General features: G+C 44.4%; 1 protein-coding gene across 2 annotated transcripts in view; it reads right to left on the bottom strand.

Annotated features, from left to right (window-relative positions):
* Positions 1-10,132, bottom strand: part of SNX10 (sorting nexin 10) — a 77,575-nt gene extending 67,443 nt beyond the window's left edge. Inside the window, exons 1-2 of one of the 2 annotated variants that reach the window (XM_081244320.1) lie at positions 9,992-10,132; positions 1,878-1,914 (exon numbers count right to left, since the gene is read on the bottom strand). The gene's annotated coding sequence lies outside the window, so the exon portion shown is untranslated. The remainder of the gene's footprint in view (positions 1-1,877; positions 1,915-9,991) is intronic. The other variant, XM_081244319.1, reaches the window with a different exon arrangement.
* Positions 10,133-17,576: the final 7,444 nt, after the last annotated feature.

Raw genomic sequence — 17,576 nt, 5'->3', positions numbered from 1 at the left:
GCTTCATCACAGGGCTGCTGGAATGCACCGGCCAGCAGAAGAGATCATGAACTCAAGATGGGAGGGGGGATGGCCAAGCGCATTTGAAAATAACAAGAAGCAGAGCCCAGAGGATTTGGGGGGCAGTGAAATCATTCCGTGTGATACTATAATGGTGGACACATCATATACTTGTGAAAATCCAGAGTGTACAACACTATGAGTTAAATGAACCTCAATGTAAAGTGTGGACTTTGGGTGACAATGATGTATCAGTACAGGTTCATTGACTGTAATGACATATGTACACTCTGATGCTGAGGTTGATAATGGGAGAGGGGAAGCAGGCAGGACATAGGATGTCTCTGTATTTTCCCTCAGTTTTGCTGTGAACTTAAAACTGCTCTCAAAAATCAAGTCTAGGGACTTCCCTGGTGGCTCAGTGGTTAAGAATCCACCTGCCAATGCAGGGGACTTGGGTTCGAGCCCTGGTCCAGGAAGATCCCACATGCCGCGGAACAGCTAAGCCCATGTGCCACAATTACTGACCCTGTGCTCTAGAGCCCACGGGCCGCAACTACTGAGCCCACATGCCACAACTCTTGAAGCCCGTGCGCCTAGAGCCCATGCTCCACAACAAGAGAAGCCACCACAACAAGAAGCCCGTGCACTGCAACGAAGACCCAATGCAGCCAAAAGTAAATAAATAAATAAATACGAAATGGTCATTTAAAAATAAATAAATAAATAACAACAACACAAAAAATCAAGTCTATTAGGGACTTCCCTGGTGGCCCAGTGGTTAGGACTCTGTGCTTCCACTGCAGGGGGCCCCAGTTCAATCCCTGGTCGGGGAACTAAGATCCCACAAGCTGTGCAGCCAAAAAAAAATCAAGTTTATTAAAAAAGATGTACGTAACAAGAATAACTTGAAGACAGAGCGTGATGGAAGAAAGGGAGTCAAGGTTGACTCACCAGCCGGTGACAGGAAGAAGGCTGGGGTCATAGGCAATGGGGAAGTTGGAAAGGAGGTCTGTTTTTAGAGGTAAGAGAGAAAGAAGCTGAGTTCAGTTTGGGAACAAGCTACGATGATGATGGACATCCACACGGCACAGTCTTCAGGCACCTGGAGAACAGTTTGGGGCTGAGATAAGAAAAGGGTACAGGCATGCAAATTGGAGACAAAAGTCAGCATTAAATGTTCCCCTTTTAAACTGAGTGATAAATTCTCTTTCAAAAAGGAAATCACTGCAACACACTGGAAATAGTCTTCCCACCAAGCTCGCCACCTCTGGCCAAAGCACTGCCACTGGGGAGGCAAGTTCAATTACATGGGAAGACAGCAGCACCAGGGGTAGTCCGGATAGGAAGAACTGGCAAGGCATCTGAGGCGCCAGCAAGAAGGGAGATTTCACTTTTGAGCAAGGAGTGTCCCCCTAACAGGAGTAGGAAGGGCACAGTGAACGCCAAAAAGCCTGGCTGCGAATTCTTATTCTGCCCCTTGCCCAGGGAAATTCTTTCACGTCTCTGTGCCTTAGCTTCCTCATCTGTAAAATGAGGATAAGAGCCTGCTTCATGGATCCACTGTAAAGACAGATCACATGAGCGAATGTGGAGGTACGCACCTGGAGCTCACTGTGTCAGCTACTGTCACTGCTCATTATTGTCTAGATTTTTCCAAGACCCTTGAAGGGGGAAATGCTGAGGTCTCTTCCTGATGATCACAGAGCACTGTGCCTTTTAAAAATGTGCCTTTTTAAAAATGTCCCCTTCAAGTATCTGATTTGTCAGGTGGGACAGTAATATTTACAGGAGCAGAATATTTTAAATCTATATGCTCTGAAACAGCCCACGCGGTGAAGCACACACCTTGGCCATTCCCTGCGGCACATACTTACCCAGGGGTGTCCAATGCCTGGCCTTGACCCAAGAAGGCTGAGAAAAGACATAGAGAAAGTCCTTTTAAAAGTGAGTAAAATGCCAAACTTATTATTCCTTAAACTATCTTCCCGAAGCACTGACTGCAATCCAAGGCATCTGACTCATATCTGTCCACAGACTCAGTTTGGTAAAGTTCTCAAAACAGAGGTCACATTTTTTTCAAGGTCTCCCAACCGTCAGGGAAATGAGCTGGCTGCAAAAAGCCAGCGACCAGTCTGTGCCTCCCTGTAAAAGGTTAAGTTGATTTCCTGGTGTAGGAATTTTCACGTGCACCTGGGCAGAAGGAGTCCTGATTCTCGGGGTCTGATTACCCAGAGATAGCCCACAGAAAGGCTCCACGTCTCCTGCTCTGAGACACCAGAACCCAGGGCTGTGGGAACACCTGCATTCTCCTCAGCTGTCCACTCTACAGCGAACAGAGCCACTGTGTCAGTGAGAAAGGGGAGGATAATTATCAGTAATAGAAACCTCCTTCCCGTGTATTGTGTTTATAATTTCTAAGAAGCATAGGTTCCCTACGTACAATGCCCCCTGCTCTGTTCCGCACTTGGAACCATTTGGGTTTGTAAGTCTGAGAGGAACTGGGGAGCATCCACAGTCATCAAAATAAAGAGAAAAGACCCTGGAGCTCATGGGAAAGGGAGGAGGGGGAGGGGCAGGGCTGAAAGACTGAGAGAGGGACCCAGGAGAACGTAGAAGGTCAGGAGCCCCGCAAGGTGACTGCTCCACTAGCTTAGCAAAGTCTTCTGAACCAGCAAAGCACGTGGTGGGGTGGATTTCTCCATCAACATGTCAGGGCTGTCACCAAGGTAAACCAGGAAGAACACGTGAGCCCTCCCCCAGCGCACAGCCCGGGGAATTAGCAGCAAACCTGGGAGGCCTTTGGAATTCCCTGGGCCATGGGCTCGTGGGTTCTCACCAAGGTTAATTGGTTCTCTAAGGAACAAGGACTGGCAGGCCCCCAGATGACACCTAGGTTAGAAGAGAATGTGTCTTTCTTCTCCAAAACTAAAGATAGTCTAATATTACTATTTAACATCTAAGCACCAGAGGAATGCATTGAAGGGACGTCCACCCCAGCTTGCTTGGTTCAGCAGGGACAGGTACCCTACACTGATGACAGCCCTTTAAGGTTCTGGGCCCCCGAGGCTTGAGTTGCGTGTGTCCTTCCATGTTTTCTATGATGCTCAGGGAAATTTGGCCAAATGCTGCAGGAGCCTCAGCGGAATCAGGGAAGCATATAAAGGCACAAAGAAGGAAAATGCACACCTGCGATGGAAAATGGGAAAGGGGGGTGGAAAAAAGGAGAAGAAAATAACTTTCCACCACTGATTTCAAAGCTAAAATGCTCTTAAGTGTTAAATCTACCTCACGGTTCGTAAATAATTAGGACAAAACCCTGGCTGCCTATGATATCACTGAAAATCTTTATGATAACGCAGCCCTCAAATTACAGCCTTTTATAATCTGAATGGAGAATGTCTGAGGATCAGAAATGGAAACCTCATAGTCCTATAGCTAATAATGCACCCAGTATGGCTTTCAAAATTTTCCCGTAATCCTTTTGTCAGAGAGCATGCCATCTTGGCCCTAAAAGTAAACACAATGGTGGGAATTTTAAAATAGAGCACGGAAGAAAAATAAAAATCAGGCATGGAAGCAGCTGTGGGTTCAATTCCTGCCTTATCTACTTGGTCAAGTCATGAAATATCTCTGCACAGTATAAAATGGCTATAATAATTCCTATTTCACAGGGGTCAATGACATAATGTAAATCAAAGTGCCCAAGGCCGTGCATGGTGTGTGGTGAATTCTGCATAGGTGTTGGTCCCCATCTCTTTCCTAAACCTGTCATCATGCCAAACATATAAAAAAATTTTTTCTGGAAACAAGTCAGAAAGCTTTATCACATGCCTGGACACAGAACTAGGACTAGATGAAGTCTGTCTCGTCCTCTGGTGCCCCCTTTTATTCCCCTCCCCCCTTCCCTCTTTCTGTTTTTCCATCTCCAGGAATCTAGCGTTCCCTAGAGGAGGGCACCAGCTATTAGGAATTAAATTAGGAATTTCCAGTCTGAATCCGAAAGGGGTTCGAGATTTCTTTTTCTTATCTTCCTAAGGATATCCAGGCTGTCGGGGCGGTGGGGGTGTGGGGGATGGCAGACATCAAAGATATCTACATATGTAGTTCATTATAATTTCCACTATTTTTTTTCTTTTTTTTTTTTTTGCGGTATGCTGGCCTCTCACTGCTGTGGCCTCTCCCGTTACGGAGCACAGGCTCCGGACGCGCAGGCCCAGCGGCCATGGCTCACGGGCCCAGCCGCTCCGCAGCATGTGGGATCTTCCCGGACCGGGGCACGAACCCGTGTCCCCTGCATCGGCAGGCAGACTCTCAACCACTGCGCCACCAGGGAAGCCCAATTTCCACTATTAATGAGCCAGATTTGTTGAGTAAGAGAGAATATTCTTCCCTTATATTCTCTTCTACAGGAGAATATGTTCTCAAGAGAATATATTTCTTGAGTGCAGTTTTTAACTGCATAGGTGGATAATATGCAATCTGGACTCTCAAAGTCAGAAAGCCCAGGTTAGACGTTTACCGGGGTCGAGGTGGAGGGAGGATGCTGAGAAAATACCATGAAAGGGTAACAGAACTAGTTTTGCGCTATACCCAGGAAACAAAAACTAAATTGAGAGACGAATGCTGATATTTTTTTAAATGCTTAAAGACTACATAATCTAGGGCCAATGTACTTCGGAACTGAGCAACTTCCTTGCTACATACAACTCCTGCCTTCAGGAGTGGGGGCTGGGGCACATCTTTGGAATGAGTAGCAGAAAGGGCAGCTGGGGAGAGGACAGCTCACCTGGAAATCCAGAGGACTGGCTCCTCCACGCATGGGAAACCATACCCTACCCATAGGCATTTATATCATGTTATGTCCTTTTTGTTATGTTATGTTATATCAAATACCCTAGGCATTTATATCATGTTATGTCCTTTTTTTATCAGAAGTATTCTTAAGAATTATTTTTTTTATTTTCAGTACTATATACTCATTATTTTTAAAAGTAAAAGATTTATTACTGGGCTTCCCTGGTGGCGCAGTGGTTGAGAGTCCGCCTGCCGATGCAGGGGACACGGGTTCGTGCCCCTATCCCGGAAGATCCCACATGCCGCACAGCGGCTGGGCCCGCGAGCCATGGCCGCGGAGCCTGTGTGTCCGGAGCCTGTGCTCCGCAACGGGAGAGGCCACAGCAGTGAGAGGCCCGCGTACAGCAAAAAAAAAAAAAAAAAAAAAAAAAAAAAAAGATTTATTACTTTTGGTCATTGTTCTGTAAGGTTAAAATCAATTCAAAATTTAGAAGATTTTTAAAAATAGGAATCTACTAATGAAATCCTCCATACTACCAACCCCTTTCAATTCCACTGCCCAAACATAATCACTGTCTACAGATTAGGGGCATATCCTTACAGACTATTTTTTCCCCCAAAAAATGAGATCATAATATACCTACTGCTCTGTACTTTGCTTTCATTACTTAATATATAATAGACATTCTCCATATCAGCTCATTTATAGCGATTTCCTCCTTTGTTCAAGGAGGCAAGTATTTCTGAGGGATAAAGTCCTAGAAGGGGAACTGATACATCAGAAAGTATGCAAAGTTTTAAATGTTATAAATACTGCCAAAGTGCCTTTCCAAAAAGTTGTACCAATTTACACTCCCCAGAGAAGTATATGGTGACAATCTATTTTCCCATGCCCTCACCATGGTTGCTTTTTTCTTTCTTTTTTTAAAAAAATTTAAAATTTTATTTGGCTGAGCCAGATCTTAGTTGCGGCACATGGGATCTTCATTGCCACGTGTGGATCTTTAGTTGTGGCATGCAGGATCTAGTTCCCTAACCAGGGATTGAACCCAGGCCCCTGCACTGGAAGTGTGGAGTCTTAACTTCTGTGCCACCAGGGAAGTCCCACCATGGTTGCTTTTAATCCACACTTACCTGATATTAATGAGGTTTAGGACTAAACCTTTCTAATAAGACTAAATATTAGTCCTATTTAGTCACAGGGGCATCAAGCTTTGGCTAAGAGGTGGGCTGACTTCCCGGTGATTCACACCCTACCCTTAATCTCAGACTTACTGGAATTTTGCTTGAATTTACAAATCTCTCGGCAAAAACTTTCCAATACTACAATTCTACCAAGAGGCCTAAACAGCCTCCTTGTGCCTCAACCAATGCATGTTCTGACTCTTTCCAAGTCTTTTCCCCAAATTTTATCCTCTTGGCTTGTATTTCTCAGCATTGTAGATTCCCATCCTAAATCACTGTAGAGTGGTTCAGCTAACAAGATGGCATGCCAAGGATGATATATTTTGATAGAGCTTCCAGGAAGCTTTGCTGGTCTCCCCCACAGTGGGGAAGCCTAGTGGGAGAGTCGGGCGTCTGTTGGCATTTCATAATTTATTCACCTGGCACCACTCATTCCAAAAGGAGGTATTGGGGTGTGATGGAAATAATATGAGACTGGAAGTCAGGAGACCTGAGTTTTAGTCCCCTTTCTACTTCTAATTAGCTGCATAGTTCAGATTAAACTATACTGCCTCTCCACTGGGCCTTGGCTGCCTCATTTGTAAAACAAGATTATTGGACTAGAATAGTCATTACTAACCTTTCTTTCTACCATGGGTGACACTTTAAGAATCTAAAGTAAGTTGTACATTCTCACCCCCAGAATAATATACTCTTGCACAAGAGTATGAAATCATACATTTTCAGGGAGTTCACAGACTCCCTAAAGCCTATCTCTGTATTCCCAGGGTCAAGATCACTGAGACCTACCATAAGCTTTTAAAAAATAACAGAGAATACAACAGAAATGTATGCAGAATCACAAAACCTTAAGTGAAGTTGAATCATTTCCAGAACTAAAAGCATCTCCTCCCCAGAGACTGGGAGGAGGAAGTGGTTACTTAGAGAAAAATAAATGAAAATGCCAATTAAGAGCTGCCCTTGATTGAGGTCTGGCTAAGCCCTTTACCTACATTCACAGAGAAGTGGCTGAGGGAGAGTACCCATTCCAGAGCCAGTCTGCCTCATTCAAATCATGGCTCCACCATTTACTAATTGACTTAGGCTCTGTGCCTGTTCCTTCTGTTATTTAAAAAAAAAAAAAAAAAAGGAAAGAAAAGAAAAGAAAAAAGGAGGCGAGGATTAAAAATACCTATCTGAAGGATTGTTAATATACATATGGTATTTGAAACCAGGCCTGGCACACACTAAGCCCTAAATAACTATTCCATATTATAGAAATCTGGGACACATTTGCTGGGTGGTTAAGATTGTGAGCTGAAGAGTTTAGGAAAGCCATAGATATCTTGATAACTCATTTTCTCCCAGATGCAAACAGAATCTGCTTCAGAAGTTTGTTGTAAGGATTCAAATGTATGGACACCAAGCGGGGAGAGCGGCGTGGTGGTGGGAGGGATGAATTGGGAGATTGGGATTGACATGTATACACTAATATGTATAAAATAGATAACTAATAAGAGCCTGCTGTATAAAAAATTAAATAAATTTTAAACATTCAAAAAAAAAGAAGTTTGTTGTAAGAATTAATGAGCCTGCCACATAAAAACTCTTTTCACAATGCCTAGCACATAATCAGTGCTCATTAAATGTCAACTAATGTTATGAACAGTTCTGGGAGGCAAGGATTATCAGTTCCTTTTTTTATCTCTGAATAAAGGATAAATCAGACTTTGAGAGTGAAGTGCCCTGCTAACAGTACCTCAGTTAGCAAATGATAATCCCAGATTTCAACACTAATGAGTCTGAAACCAGAAGTTGTAACCACTACCACATATAACCTCTTAGTTTGAACAGGGCTTAGAGAACATAAAAGCTGATTCATACCTACTAGATTCTAAGAGGAAAAAAAAAAAAAAGACGGTGATAGCAGTTCAAAATGCGGGCTATTCTCCATGGAGGTCAACCATGACTTTGGCCAAAAGCCCTCCTTTGCCACTCTTAGAAATGGAAGACTGCAAAGGCTGGACCCTGGTCTCAGTCAATTCTAAACCCCTCGCAAGTGGTTCTTAAACCACAGCCCTGACACCAAAAGAGGAAAAGGAAGCCATTTCCCATAATAGCTGAACTAACAAACTAAGCCCTCTAAAATGAAAGTAGAGACCCTAAGGCTGAGAAAAGCTATTATTAAGAATGTTCCAAGGGAGGGTGGGAGGGAGACGCAAGAGGGAGGAGATATGGGGATATATGCATACGTATAGCTGATTCACTTTGTTATAAAGCAGAAACTAACACACCATTGTAAAGCAATTATACTCCAATAAAGATGTTAAAAAAAAAGAAAAAAGAATGCTCCAAAATCAAGTAGAAATGCTGCAGTAGAACACGTTAGTCTTTAAACAACAAACTTTTATATGGGAAAGAATGAAGGTGTTTATTTCTACGTTTTGGATACCAAGATCCGGGAGGCCTTCCCCTAAGTAAAATAAGAGGAAGTTACCACAGCCCAGGATGGTGGGGAGAGAAGCAGAATGCCAGTCAGTCAAGAGACATCTGGTGAGGAGCAGTGTCACCTGAGCAAGAAGTCCCCACTCTCAACACCAATTTCCTCCCTAGTGAAATAGTCACCTCGGAAATGAAAATGAAATAGACCGGCAGGCGAAACAGGGTGATCCAGTGAAATACAGGTCAGTGCTAATCAACTTACTTCACATCTTATATATATTTACTTCTGGATGTATTTTATTTTGTATCTTTATTCAAAACAGTCCCATTAGGCAACCTTAAATCTCCCATGCCTTAAAAAAAAAAAAAAAAAAGGCTTTAGGACTAGGTATCACTGGAAGGGATGGTAGAAGCAGGAGAAGCACCTCACTCACCTCCATTCTCAGACTGAGGCACCCCAGCTGAGTTTGGTCCAAGGATGGAGCAGCCAGTTCTCCCCAGTGGCTTCACTCACCCAGCCCACTCCCAGGGGAGAAGAGGTTGTTTATGTATTCCAAGCCTACACCCACCCCAGGACCCTAGGGGTGGGGAGAACGCTGGAGTCAGAAGTCCGCCAGAATCTAGGCCTGTTTCTTCTCCCACCCTGCTGAACCGCTGAACGACTCTCCTCCCTGGGGCCTTAGTTTCCCATCCCTCAAATGAAAGGTTTGAAGGAGATCACATGAAAGCCTCCTTCCTGCTCTAAATTTCTAATTCCATTATTCTTACACGTAAACGTGCCTTGCAGAAATAGAAGCCCTTCCTTTCGAGCAGGACATGTGGCTCTACGTCCTCGTGACCATTCCCCTCAATCACCCGCAGACCATCTTACAGAAGTATAATGCATCAGAGAACAAACGTATGGGCACCAAGGGGGGAAAGCGGCGGAGTGGGGTCGTGGGATGAATTGGAAGATTTTGATTGACATATATACAGTAATATGTATAAAATAGATAACGAACAAGAATCTGCTGTATAAAAATTAATTAAATTAAATTTTAAAAAAAAGAAGTATGATGCATCAGAACTGAAAAACAGGCTGTTGCTTTCGCGTGGCACCAGACCTAGTAATCAGTCAACGTGGATTTTCTCTCGGGCCTTTTCCCGCAATCCCACAATCCCACGAAAACCCCCTGCCTACCCCTCCCAATTTCTAAACTCAAAGCTACCCTTTCGTGAATTAAAAAATACCCACCCACAACCCGGCCTGGTGTAAGGTGCCTCAGCACTTTTCCTGGCATCCAGGATTCCAACTCTGCTCCACCCTCTCCCCGGGGTGTCTTTTTAGCCGGATCGATCCGATCCTTGCCCTCCCCTGGCAAACAGGCCGACCAGTTTCTCCTCCCCAGCAGGAAAGAAGGCAGCGCCCGGCTCCAATCCCAGGAGACCCAAACCTCTTCCCAGCCCGCAGGGAGTGGCTCCTGGGCGCAGCAGGAAGGGCCCCCACGCCTCGGGAAAGGAAAGGAAAGGGCGGCCGGCTCGCTCCCAGCCGCGGTCCTCCCCGCGGCGGCGCGGGGGAGGCCTACCCAGCAGGTCTCCTGTCACTTACGGGCTGCACCTCCGGGCAGAGCCTGGCACAGCAGGACTGGCGGGCCGGCGGGCAGGCGGGCTACGGACTTGCTGACTCAAAGGCGCGTCGGAGGCGGCGACGAGCGCACACGAGCGCAGCCCCGCGCTGCACGTAGCGGCCCCGCGCCCGCGCTCCGCGCCCGCCTCCCGCTTCCCCGGCCACCGCACCGCCCAGCCCAGCCCAGGTGCTGCCCGGCGCCGGTCCGCCCCGCCCCCTGCCGCGGACCTGGAGGCGGCCCCTCCGCCCCAGGGGCTAGGGAGAGCCGAGCGGCCGCCGGGGTGCGCAGCGCGCTCGGAGCCCCCTTCCCCCTCCCGCGTCCGCGAAATGGGGCTGCGGAGGAGGCACCGTGTTTGGCCCCAAGCTGAGTCTGAAGGGGTGCAAGTCGCGCCCTTGGAATCGCCACTGGAAAGCCACCTTGAGCTTGCTAACTCCGCCTCGCCCCCTTAGTTAAGGGGAGGATTGATGAATGGGGAAGAGGGATGGTAGATAACGGTAGACTGTCAATGATAGAACGTAGGTGCTGGGCATATGGGTGTTTACTGAAATTTTCTTTCAATTTTTCTGTATGTTTGAAATTTTTCACAAGGAAACTTTGGGGGGAAAGAAATGAGGTCTGCCAAGGAGCCTGAATCAGTAAACCATTTTCCAGGTGGCACCTTGGGCTGCATCTGACCCACCTGTTTGCATGGAAAACCGCAATAATCACTTAAACCGCTAATGGGTGACTACATGGCAGAATAATAAACGTAGTTTTTAAAAACAATAAAATTCCACTGAGTACATTTTAAAGATTTTATTGGCTTTATTCAGTGATTCAAGATTGGGCAGCATCCAATCCAGCAGATAGGAGGGAGCTCTAAGGAGCTGTACAAAATGAAAGTCTTTTCAGACATAAGGAGGCAAGACAAGGAACTTATCACAGCAAAAAGCAGATGGGTCATGGCAAGGTCATGTCTTTTCTCTAGGAAGAGACAGGGGTCTACCAAGGAGATTCACCTCGCCAGTGCTGACCAGGTAATTGCAGATTGACTGCGTTCCTTTACTGGGAGAGGCTGAAACTACTATTAAGTTAGGTACTAAGTTCCCACTTGGTGATGTCTCAGCATAAGTGCTTAGCATAAGTGACTCCATTTGGGGCCTATTGTCTCTTTTTTTAACAGGAGCCTAACATTTCATTATTTAAGCATGAATTTTCCCATTAGACACAGCCAGCTCTGATGATCATTCCGTGCCATTACAGGCCCACCTGAAAATATACACGTCTATCCTCCATACCCAAACTGGCTTAACATAACAAAACTTCTAAATCTACAATGTTGTGTCTTAATATCTTGGATCCTGACATTGCATCACTGAATCTTGAATCACCTGTATTTAACTTCCTAAAATTGCACCCCAGTTATAACACACAAGTGACTGTAAACATGATCACTTCTGAAAATCGAATTAAAGTGTATTTTTCAAATTCTTTTCCCTATGCTCCACAAAGAAAAGCATTGACTGGAAAACAAAATGCAATATGTATCTAAGATCCTAAGAGCTTCTGCAAAATTAAAATCTTTCTGGATTAGTATCATCAAGAGCACACCCTTACAAATGTGGGCAGAGCAGCAAAAAAAAAAAAAAAAAAAACTTTTAGAGAATCTATGGGAGGTCATTTAAATATCTGTTAGAATTATGGCCCTAAAAGAAAGGAAGAATATGAAAAGGATTCAGAATAGAATGACGCAATGGATTTTAATCCACTCCATCAGGTTAGCTGCTAGGTGGTATTTCTAGTTTAAGAATTGTACTGTGCAACCTGAATCCAGGGGACTGAGCTAAGTGACCACCAATTTTTTTAGGTTGTGACTTTTTGTTATACTATCAGTGGGCAGGTAAAAAACTGGGACTCTCTTGTGCTTAAGAAATCCTGAATGCTAATAAAACCACCATAAAATTGCTTTTAAGAAGAAATTCCCTTACCTGCCCCAATCCTGCCTCTGAAGTAGCTCCTAGGGTCAGGTTAACTGATTCAAACCCCAGCTTTACTACCTCTCACTATGTGATCCTGGGAAAATAACTTTGTGGACCTCATTTTACCATCTGAAAAGGGGAGATAATAATAATAATAATAGATGATAATAAAGGGGAGATGATAATAATGATGATAATACAAGCACCCTCATAGGGTTGTTGTGAGGGTTGAGTGAAATAATCCGGTAAAGCTCCTGAACTGTGCTAGATACATTGTAAGTGCTCAATAAATTTTATTTATTATTATTGAAACCAAGTGGGGCCCTATGGGGCTCCCAGGCATGGAGGCTTTTTTGTCCCCCATTTCTTTTAGGCAAGACTCCAGCCTCCATGATCTTCCCTGAGGTCCAAAGGGCAGATTCAACAGTTGCAAATCAAGGGAGGAGCAGCCAGGAAACCACCTGAGACAAGATCAAAGGGACCAGAGAAGCTCATCAAGATTAGGAGACTGGGACTTCCCCGGTGACACAGTGCTTAAGAATCCACCTGCCAGGGCTTCCCTGGTGGAGCAGTGGTTGAGAGTCTGCCTGCTGATGCAGGGGATACGGGTTCATGCCCCAGTCTGGGAAGATCCCACATGCTGCGGAGCGGCTGGGCCCGTGAGCCATGGCCGCTGAGCCTGCGCATCCGGAGCCTGTGCTCCGCAACGGGAGAGGCCACAACAGTGAGAGGCCCACGTACCGCAAAGAATCCACCTGCCAATGCAGGAGACATGGGTTCGAGCCCTAGTCCCCTGGTCCGGGAAGATCCCACAGACCGTGGAGCAACTAAGCCTGTGTGCCACAACTACTGAAGCCTGAGCCCCTAGAGCCTGTGCTCCGCAGCAAGAGAAGCCACCACAATGAGAAGTCCGCACACTGCATGGAAGAGTAGCCACCGCTCGCTGCAACTAGAGGAAGCCCGGGCACAGCAACGAAGACCCAATGCAGCCAAAATTAACTAACTAATTAATTAATTAATTTTTTAAAAAAGATTAGGAGACCACCTGAGACCCTGCACACACCCTAATCTTGTTAGCAACTCCACCCTTTTGAAACTCTGCAGAAGAAAGAAGAATGCAGGACTGTTACTGCCTTGATCCTTATCCCATACCCCTGACCACAAGCCCTGACTATAAGACCTCTCCCTATTCCCCAGGGAGGGGAGCACAGTTCTTGACGTGCCAGCCTGCTGTGTTCCCCTCTTTGCCTGGCAAAGAATGAGGCCACCGTTTCTTTCTCCTCCAAAACTCTGTCTCCATATCTCACTTCGGCATCTGTGTACAGGGAGCCAAGATTCTGACAGCATTATAATGCTCTTATTATAACGTAATCCTCTTCCTGAATCTCTTCCATCTCCAGGTAAAGTGCCCTTAGTTAGACCTTTAGGGAAAGCCAGCTTTGTGCCCTGCCTCTGACTCCAGAGTCAATAAAAAGACACTGAGTCCTTCGTCCATCTCCTGGGAAAACTGCAAAATCCAGACAATAAAAATGGAAGTTGCCTGAACTTGGTGTTCAGAAGTTATAATTAACTGATACTATACTATCCAAAACTCTATCTTTAAATTTACATGATTGTCCTGCCTTCTTGAGAAACACTGCCATGGTACATACGCATACTGTACAAAAGTTGGTTTTATCGTCAAACAACTAATAACGGGATGGGAGCAAAAATTTTAAACAAATAATTTGGATTTTGATTTCTCATTTTACATCATAATCTTTTTTCAATAGTATGTAGACATATAGATTAATGTGAATAAAAATAATCACTCTTGACTATTGTTGATGAAAAATTAATCAGTCAATCTAAGAAAGAAATGGAAAATTTTACTCATGCCAAATTGAGGATTATAACCCATGAACAGCCTCTCAGAAAGCTCAGAGAACTGTTCTGCCCATTAGAGGTCAAAGCACTGTTATATAGGTTTTTGAGACAGAGGGCTGTATATTAAATGACATAGTTTTCACCATCCAGATCTGCAGGTACACAGAGGTGGGTCACTGTGACTCCTTACGAAATCAAGAAGGAATGTTATCTTTAAGGAGTTGTCTTGTTGGTGCTAGGAGAATGTTGTTCTTTATGGTTGAGCAGGCATTTCTGCCGGTGGGTAGGTCTGGTAGATGCATAATGCAGACACACAATGCACAGTAGAGCAGGGAGAGGAGGCCAAGGGGCAGACAAAGATTTTTATGTTTAAATTTTCCTTGACTTACCTTAGAATATGAACATTATGCATATCATCATATTCTTCCTCTCCTGCTCCAACAATCCCATATTACTGTCCACTGACCATAAATCTACTTCAAGGAATTTCCCCTTGGTTGCTGTGATGGAGGCAAACTGGGAGAGAAACTTTGTCTCTTTCCTCTCGTGTGAACTTCAACCCTGACCTTGCCCAGATGTTCTCCCACATTGCTCTCCAGTGCATGAGACAGACCACCCCAATCAAGTCCACCTATTGCTATGTCACTGCGCAGAAGACATTTAGCTCTTTCCTCAAGGCAAGGCAGCTTTGAGGAGCATTTCAGGGACTCAGACAACCTGACAACCTCAGAATGGTTTCCTGCCAGCTATGGTTTCCCTTCCTACCCTGGCTGGCACTGGCTCTACTTTACAAGCCTCCCAGCAGCAGCTGGTCTCTGTCTCCATGGCAACAGACAGGCCTGAAGGAGCACACTCTCCAGCTTCCCTCCACAGGACAAAATTAGGGTGCCCACAAGTAGTTCATTAACGAAACAAAGACAGTGGATTAAGACAAAATGCGAGAAATAAAGGAGCAACTGATCTGAACAATGAACAAAATAAAAGAATAAAATGAACATATGGACCTAGAGATTACCATACTAAGTGAAGTAAGTCAGGCAGAGAAAAACAAATACCATATGATATCAGTATATGTGAAATCTAAACAAACAGTACAAAAAAGCTGTTTTACAAAACAGAAACAGACTCACAGACATAGGAAACAAACTTATGGTTACCAAAGGGGAAAGGGGGGGGAGGGGTAAATTAGGAGTTTGGGATTAGCAGATACAAACTACTATATATAAAATAGATAAACATCAAGGACCTACTGTATAGCACAAAGAACTATATTCAATATCTTGTAATAACCTATAATGGAAAAGAATCTGAAAAAGAATATATATATATCTGAATTGCTTTGCTATACACCAGAAACTAACACAACATTGTAAGTCAACTATATTTCAATTTTAAAAAGTTAACAAAAGCAAGAGAAAATACGTAAGGATGGAAAGAAGCAGTGGAAAATGGCAGGTTATAAAAGGTGTGTAAATTACCCTTTCATTTTTGTTTTCTTAGAGAAGGCACATATAGTAAGTACAAAGTGGTAACCATAATCTCATTTTTTCAGCATATGACCCATTTCTCTATTTTGTTTATGAAAATAAATCAGACTCTAAACCCTACTGCACTGGATTAGTGGGAAAGTCAATCTCAGGCGTTACTAAAGTCCTCTTAATGCCTTCCCCCACAATCCAATTCCTGCTTCCGCACCCCGCTAAAAAAGGAGCCAGAGATTTTACTCAGAGCTAAATATCTGAAGAAGTTTCAGATCTCTAGTCTCCACTGGTTCTCACTGAGATGCCCATTGTCCAAAGTCTCATGGTCCTTTTTTGTTGTTGTTGTTGTTGTTTGTTTGTTTTATTTTTTATTTTCATGTTTTGTTTTCATGGTCCTTTTATGTTATTTCTGTGCCATGGAATTTGATGAAGCTGCATTGGAAAAAAAAAAAACACTGAATGTTCTAAGGATGTTAAAAGAGACAAATAAATGAGCAATTCCATTAAAGAAAAAAGAAATTATAAATCCATAATAGGCAGAAGAAAAACAAGAATAATTGGATATAAAAAATTGCCAACTAGGGGTTTCCCTGGTGGCACAGTGGTTGAGGGTCCGCCTGCCAATGCGGGGGACGCGGGTTCGTGCCCCGGTCCGGGAGGGTACCACATGACGCAGAGCGGCTGGGCCCGTGAGCCATGGCCGCTGAGCCTGTGCATCCGGAACCTGTGCTCCGCGGCTGGAGGGGCCACAGCGGTGAGAGGCCCGCATACCACAAAAGACAAAACAAAACAAAACAAAAAATTGCCAACTAAAACTCTGAGGAAAACTGTAGTCAATGAAATTTAGAAGTTAATGCATGAGATAAACTCTAGGCTGGACACAGGTGAAGAAAGAATTATTAAACTGGAAAACATAACTGCAGCATTTGCCCAGAATGTATCACAGAGACAGTTAAGAGATGTGGATAATAACATTGAGAGAATCCAAAATAAATACAAGTAGTGCTCAAAAAGAAGACACTGGATTAAATGGTAGTGAAGTGATGTTTAAGGTGATGACAGTTGAGAATTATCCAGAATTGTTAAAAGGCATGATTCTTCAGATAGAAAATTCACTCTAAAATCCAAGAAGGAAAAATAAGAATAAAACTACACTTAGAGCAATAAAAGTGCTATTCTAGAACATCAGGGATAAACGGGTATCCATGAAGCTACCAGAGAGAAAAAGCAGATTATAAAAATTATTTACACTGGCCATAGAATTCTCAGCAGTAGCAAGATATCAGAAATGCTTAGCAAAAACAACTGACAACCTAGAACTTTTTATCCAGCTAAGTGATCATGCAAGAGTGAAATCAAAATTTGAGATACACATAGATGAAGGGAATTTCCTACCCACAAACAAACAAAATCAGGGCTCTTGAAGCAGCCACAGCTCTGGCCCACAGTGAGATCAGGTGTTGCCGAGAAAATGCACTGGCTCTGAAAACAGTTGCCATGAATTGGTGTCCCATGTGCCAGGCATTCTTATGCACCATCTTACTTTATACTTCAATGCCCCTGCCAAGGGAGTGGTCAAAGTACATAAATGTCAAATGGGGGAAATACAGGTATTCCCTGTTATGCGTTACTTTGTCTCTGCCATAACTCATTTGTTTGACATCCTTGGGGAATAGTGTTACACATTTTCCAGATGAGATGAAACAGAAAATAATACCTCCACTCACTAGAGGATTGTGGCCAGAACAATTGCTTGCAACAAAACTCCACGATTATTACAAAGAAGGTACAAGCCCCATTCCTAAGGCCCAACATCTCACAGGTAGGAGACCCTTAAAAGTCAGGCAGACCTCTTTTCCTTTTATTTACTGCAATTCTTCACTATCAGGTAGCCCAGAAAGCAGAAGTGGACAGGGAATATTAGAGGTAGATACGACAACACCAGCAAAGAGGGAGAAAAACTTTTTTTTTTTTTTTTTTTTTTGCGGTGCGCGGGCCTCTCACTGTTGTGGCCCCTCCCTTTGCGAAGCACAGGCTCCGGGCGCGCAGGCTCAGCGGCCACGGCTCACGGTCCCAGCCGCTCCGCGGCATGTGGGATCTTCCCGAACCAGGGCACGAACCCGTGTCCCCTGCATCGGCAGGCGGACTCTCAACCACTGCGCCACCAGGGAAGCCCCGGGAGAAAAACTTTTTGAAAGCAAGTCTGAAAAGATTCTTGAAGTTCCAACCCCACCACAAGGCTGATGTCCACCCTCCCCACA

Source organism: Mesoplodon bidens (assembly GCF_964165515.1).
Source record: "Mesoplodon bidens genome assembly, chromosome: 9".
NCBI lineage: Eukaryota > Metazoa > Chordata > Mammalia > Artiodactyla > Ziphiidae > Mesoplodon > Mesoplodon bidens.
The sequence above is the reverse complement of the archived record's forward strand: the minus strand, read 5'-3'. Positions and strand labels throughout refer to the sequence as shown.